At 34.0% G+C, this 6,000-nt stretch overlaps 1 long non-coding RNA gene across 1 annotated transcript in view; it reads left to right on the plus strand.

Moving 5' to 3' along the window:
• LOC138174761 (uncharacterized) overlaps positions 1-5,002 on the plus strand; it is a 78,934-nt gene extending 73,932 nt beyond the window's left edge. Inside the window, exon 2 of the long non-coding RNA XR_011171814.1 lies at positions 4,783-5,002. This is a non-coding gene — a long non-coding RNA (uncharacterized lncRNA). The remainder of the gene's footprint in view (positions 1-4,782) is intronic.
• The last annotated feature ends 998 nt before the right edge of the window (positions 5,003-6,000 follow it).

The following is a 6,000-nucleotide window of genomic DNA, read 5'->3' on the forward strand; positions in this document are numbered from 1 at the left end:
AAACAACATTATTTATAATAACATAAGGCTGGAAACATATTTTGTGCCCTAAAGATTGGAAAATGACTGAATAAATTATGGTACAAGATGGCATATAATAAGTGCTTAATAGATGCTTGTTGGTTGGTTCATAACAGAGCACCATGAGATTTAGATTAATTGTGACAATGTGAAGAAAGCATAAGTGAAAGAACATTATTAATGATGACTACAACAATGTAAATAAAGATAATGCTCAAAGGCAACAAAACTAAGGTCAACTACAATGGACAATATTAATTTCAAACCATTATATTTAAACTCACATCATTCTTTAAACAAATGATAAATAGGAGAGTTACAAGTATTGTCAGTTTCCATAACTAAAAATTTTCCTTACCTCTTGCTTTAATTATAGCAAGGTACTATGGAACTTTTGTTTTTTATTAATAAGTCACTAATGTCTCCTAATGAAATACTTCAATAAAAATTTGATGGTGGTTAGAACAAGATATGTTTGTGAAAATTAGGAAACAAGCTAAATAGAATTCTTGAAACTCAAAATAACATCAACAAAAAATCCAAGTTAGTAATTTTGCAGGCAACAGAGGAAATACCAATCATTACAAGTGAATAAGGCATAACAATTAACTTTACCAGCAAGCAGAGCTGTTTCAAAGTAGCATCATAATATTAGAAAGCACATTCAGGGAAAACACCTTGGTTATTCCTTTCTGAAGAATAGAGTTAGTATGAAATAAACATGTATCTGGAAGAATTTTTATAGAAAAGGGGTGAACATTTGTGTTTATTATGTAGTTCTACCTTCCTGTTAAACTGTCTACCTGGACAGATGACAGACTGCCTATCTCATGCATACCTAGTCTAGTAAAGTACTAGAGTGTTCATTCTACTGAATACTGATCAAGAAATCCAATGAAAAGTCACAGTGACACGTTTTTACCCCAGAAGAGTAAAAAAGGTCAGTCAGAATTATTCCCATATAAAAAAGATGACCCTCAAGAAAAGCCAGGTCCAGCATGACCAGACATGACATGTGTAGTTTTCAAAGTTCTCTCTGTAAGTAAAAAGAATGGAAAACTGGAGAAAACCCCATGTTGTTCATGAAATTCCAGGATAGAGCCTTGGGAAGTCCATGGCACCAAAATACATGGACCAGATCAAATATACATTTGGACAAGGCATTTGCCTCTTTTACAAAGACATAATTGAAGTTGGTATTTGCTATGCCACCCAACTTCTCTTCTACAAAGACCTGCACAATAAATTCTCCTTGATGTCAATGTCAAAAATAAGTATATCTCTTCAGAGTAATTTATATGCTTTTAATTGTGAGACAAAAATCATAAAAGGAAACATTAGATTTCAAGTGAAAATGGGCCTATAAAGTTACTTAGAAAAAGACATGGTGCAAGCCTGAGGAATTATGATTATATTATTTCAACAGTACCCTTTTGAAAGATAATCTGTAGCCTACTCGGTAGCTCTGCCTCAGAAAATTTACAGAAGGATATGAACAAGAGTCACACAGGATGAGAGATGGGAAGATATAGAGAGGTTGTGATCTGAACTATCAGAGGGAATACCCATATCAATAAAAAATAACTTCTATTTCTACAATGCTTTAAATTTTTCAGAGTGATTTCAAATAACTTTTCTGATCATTCAACTGAAAGGGGCCCTGCCCTTTTTAAGCCTCTCAGACCATCATTTGATTTCTCCTATGAACTTAATCTTCATAGGCCATATTATAATTACTCAGTACAAATCTCATTACACAGACATACATAGAAACACATCCTTCAAGACTCTAAAGTCCTTGAGAGTAGAGATTATATATATTTAAATTTGCATATTTCTGGCCCTCCATAAAATCCTACTCTTGTGTGGTTTGGAGACAATCCTAGATTTTCTAAGGTTTTGCCAGCAGAGTACAAGCTGTAACAATTCCTGCCAATTTAGAAGGACTTTCATCATAGACCTTGCAAAAACCTGTCCATCTGTCACCCAACGACCAACTTAAGTTCATGGAGTTTTATCCCTGGAATGATGAGCATGAGGTAATGAACAATGTTGGCTACAGCAACTTGTCAAACTCTTTCAAGCCAAGGAAACTTTAGAATTTGTATCTGCACAAATGGAAAGAATATCAGTGAAGTCACAAATATATTGAATGTACCTGAAGTAAATGAAATAGAACCATCTATCTAATCTATCTATATCTATATCCATACATATGTATGTGTGTGTTCTCCTTTCTGTCTTTCTCACCAGAAAACTTAATAAGGTACCTAGTAAGGTGATCAATTAGAGTAATTAACAGCCCAAGTGCCAAGTAATGACTTATTTCTCTATTTCTTTTAATTTCTTCTATCCCATATTTGCTGCATTTGTTCTCTTTTGTAGTTTATTTCTTTTTAGAAAGCACTTCAACTCCATCCAAACTTGAGGCAGCGTAGTTCAGTGGAACAAACAAATAATTTGACATCTCAATTCTGAAGTATGAATTATCACCCTTCCACTTGCTGACTAAAAAAGTCATTTAATCTAACTGGGCCTCAGTTTATTCAACTGTAAAATAAGAGATTTGGACTAGGTGTCCTATAAGGAAACATCCAGTCCTCAATCTATGTACCTTTTTAAAAGCAGACAGTATTTTTTTTTAAATAAGAACCTCAGATGACAGAGCTATGAAACATCAAACATAATAAAATGACACAAATGGGAATAGGACCTCAGTGACTTGGAAATTCCTTCCAATGACATAGATCAAAATCCATCCAAGATTCCCATCCTGTGACATTCTTGTCTATATCCTCCCATAAAGTTGTCACAGTTTCGAACATGGGAAATACATGCCTTTTCTTATTTCTCCAGACACCATGTGGGTACCATTGAGTATTGACAGCATCCACATGTTTGACCTTGGCCTTCCCACATGACCAGTTCATTTTCTTTTTCTATCATACAATGCATATATAACATCTTTTACTTGTGCTCTTCTTCATTGGTTACATAATACAGCCTGCTCACCCCCACCATGTACCTCTCTGTTGCTTTCTCCATATTTATTTTTTAATTCTTTTGACATGATAGTTTTCCAAGAAAGTCTTAAGGTTTTGATGGTAAGATAGGAGTCATTAAAGAAGTTAAAATTCAGAACTATATTGACAGAGTAATGAGATGAAATCACCAAGATGACACTTAATTGGAATAAATGTAAAGTTATGGATCATTGTATAAATTTACTATATAGAAGAGATCCAGAAGGTTTGAATTAAAAACCAGAGGAAAAAATGTTAAACTAATTTGTGGACCTTAAAAGACAGCATTTCCAAAGTACATTAGAAGGAAGCTTTAGGATAGGGGAGTCTGTATTGTAAGACCCTCAGGAGAAATCAAATGGCAAAACTGAAATTGGTATGTCTCACATTTTTATGCATCTTCTGGGAATTGACCTCGTTGCCCTCAATCGTCTCTCCCCTATCTTTCAATTTGAATTAAAGAGGATCAGTATGAATTTGCCATCAGGAGCTGTTGCCCAAAGCCCTAGTGTAATTAGTTGATGTATTAATTTGCCAACTAGATGTGCACTGAACATTATGATGGTGGATTATCATGCCAAACTCTCACAGTGAAAGCCCTAAAGGGATGGAAGGAAATAGAACATTTTCAATCCCAAACTACTTGCTGAAAATTTAGCATGGTCAACAGATCCCATTCTGGAGTGAGTCAAGCCTCCCTACTCAGCAGGAGAATAACTGGCATTCACTTATATTATCTGAAGTAAGGGAGACTGGCACTACTATTATGATTACAAAAACTAACACAATTCCATTAATATAACTGTCTTACCACAATTTAACTCAAACATTGAATATGGTACCAACTGATGTATTATTAAAATTCCATTTAGCTAAATGCTAAGTCTACAAAGGGAGGGTCTGTGAACTTCAGCATTTGATTTATGTCTTCTGTTAACATTTTTGTCTTCCTATAATGCAAGTGTTATTTTATGCAGATCAGAAAAAAAAAATAAATACATCCATTAATATTAATAGCCCTGTACAATTTAGTTAGATGAATTCAAGTCATCAATAACTTATGTAAATAAAAACCTGGATTTTTACCACCAGAGATGAATTTGGAAATATCTTTAGGAGTCAGCTTCATGGGAAATTATTTTGTGTGTACTTCAACCACTCCCATCATTCCTTCCTCTTTTTAATCCTATTCCCATCATTTCCATTTTGATGTGGAATGGAGATATTGTCATGACAATGATTCCAGCAGCTTTTAGAAGCAGCTTGAAAGAAATGCTGTAATTACATCATGAATACACAAGTGTAATGCCATATAAACCTTGATTCAAGTCACTGCCAGGGAAAAAGGAGCTCTCCTGTTCCAGATCACGTACTCAGTGCTCCAATTCAGCACATCAGAAGGAAAAAAAAATAATCTCCAGCACAAAACTGAGAAGACTGAACATAAAAACATCTCTCTCCTCACCTCAGCCTCTAAGCAAAACTACAAGGGAAATTAGAAAACACACTAAATAATACCTAGACTGCAAGCTAAATTAGCAGGGTGGTGTTCTTTAAATGTCTGAGAAGACCACTACAGTTAATGCCAAAATCATTGCCCTGAATCACTTTTTAAAAAATTAAACTGAGAGTGACTAAACCACAACTTATTAAGGGTATGATTTATTTTTTCTTTTGTTCTGTTTATTTTGGATATAAAAAAAATTGTATACTAATGAATTCTAATCTATCATTTTAGGTAACACTCCAATACTCCAAGCATCTATAATTTCATTAATGGTAGAAGAACTATGGAAAGATATGACTTCCACCAATGGAAATTTCAACACTTGGTCACCTAATAGACTATCTTCATGAATTAATGTAGATAAAAAAATTCGTCATCAAACTTCTGGAATGAGCTTCTCTGAACTAGCACTAGGCTTTCTCTACCATTAAACAATTTATTAAGACCAGAACTTATGCTCTCTTGACATTTCTTTCAGTAACACAGAGTCACTTCCATCTCATGATGAAAGATCACAGTGGGAATTCAGTGGAAGATTTGTTTAAATCCTGTATGACATTGTTTGGATGCTCTGAGATCACATTCATCAGGAATAAAATATATAGCTGAGAGTCCCAGAAGATTGGAGGCAGTGTGGCACAATGGAAAATATACTAGATTTAAAGTCAGAGGACCTGATTCTAAATCTTAGCTGTGTGATCAATGATTTTGGGCTAAGTCAGATAAACTTCCTAAACCTCAGTTCCTCATCTATAAAATGATGAAGTTAGCCTAGATGGCCCCTAAATCTATAAGGCAGAACAAGTATGTAAGAGCCTTATATTAGAAATATACATGTATGTGGAAGGTCTCATGACCCAGAAATCTCACTGTAAGTTTACAGTGATAATAATGATGGTTCAAATTTATATAGATTTAAAGTGATTTTTTTGTTACAATATCCTATAGATGTTCGTGTCAAATTCAAGTAGAAACAGGGGCCACAAAATTCTACTGAAGATCCCTGACAAGCTACATCATGATTTAGAAAACCACCTACTAATATTTTCTATATTCTATTCTAGTTTTATTTATTTTGTTAAACATTTGCCAGTAAAATTTTAATCTGGATCAGGCTGCATTATAGAGGCTGAAATAAAAAGCCTAGTACAATTTTACAATTCAATACAATACAATACAATACAATTTTACAATATTACAATACTTTTACCTTGAAGTCTTAGCTAGTAACTTACACAATACAGACAATTTAAACATGTGTATACCTGACTCTTCAAATGGTAAGGGGCACCCAAGAGCCTACCAAAAGGGAGAAAGATGCTAGAACTTCAGTGGCTATTACAGAAATAACTAGTTCCTAGGAAGTCATAAGAACATAGATTTGGAGCTAAAGGGGAATTTAAGAGGTCATCTACTCTAACCCCTCATTTTACAGATTAGTAAACTAAA

The sequence above is a fragment of the Petaurus breviceps genome, unplaced genomic scaffold, assembly GCF_028583685.1.
Source record: "Petaurus breviceps papuanus isolate PSGF00001 unplaced genomic scaffold, PetGlider_PUasm1.0 76, whole genome shotgun sequence".
In the NCBI taxonomy this organism is placed as follows: Eukaryota; Metazoa; Chordata; class Mammalia; order Diprotodontia; family Petauridae; genus Petaurus; species Petaurus breviceps.